The 488-nt window shown below is 34.8% G+C and overlaps 1 protein-coding gene across 1 annotated transcript in view; it reads right to left on the bottom strand.

The window, feature by feature from the left end:
- The window catches only part of LOC116685789 (peroxisomal membrane protein PEX16), a 14,340-nt gene that overhangs the window by 13,515 nt on the left and 337 nt on the right, over window positions 1-488 (bottom strand). The window lies entirely within an intron of this gene.

Below are 488 nucleotides of genomic sequence, written 5' to 3'. Positions count from 1 at the left end.
CTGGTCCCCTTAGGTTAAGGTCACTGACCTGCGATCAGGTAGGAGATTTGGATATTGCACCAGCCCACATTACGATTTCGATTAATTTGCGATTAACTGTGCAGCCCGATATTGTAATATAATAACTTAATACTATTTATCCCAGTATCCTTTGCACTGTGTTCCACATTTAAATAATTTGTATTGGTCTCTTCATTGCACTCATCTCTCTACATTGTTTCTGTTTAGAGTGTGTCTATATTAGTGTGTCTATATTAGTGTGTCTATATTAGTGTGTCTATATTAGTGTGTATATCTTAGTGTGTATATATTAGTGTGTCTATATCTTAGTGTGTCTATATTAGTGTGTCTATATTAGTGTGTCTATATTAGTGTGTCTATATTAGTGTGTCTATATTAGTGTGTATATATTAGTGTGTATATATTAGTGTGTTTGCGTGATTTGGAGGTTATAGACGCTTCTGAGCTGAAAATGTCCCCGGACTTAG

Source organism: Etheostoma spectabile, unplaced genomic scaffold (assembly GCF_008692095.1).
Source record: "Etheostoma spectabile isolate EspeVRDwgs_2016 unplaced genomic scaffold, UIUC_Espe_1.0 scaffold270, whole genome shotgun sequence".
Taxonomy (NCBI): domain Eukaryota; kingdom Metazoa; phylum Chordata; class Actinopteri; order Perciformes; family Percidae; genus Etheostoma; species Etheostoma spectabile.
Note: the sequence above shows the minus strand (reverse complement) of the source record. Positions and strands in the feature narration are given on the sequence as shown.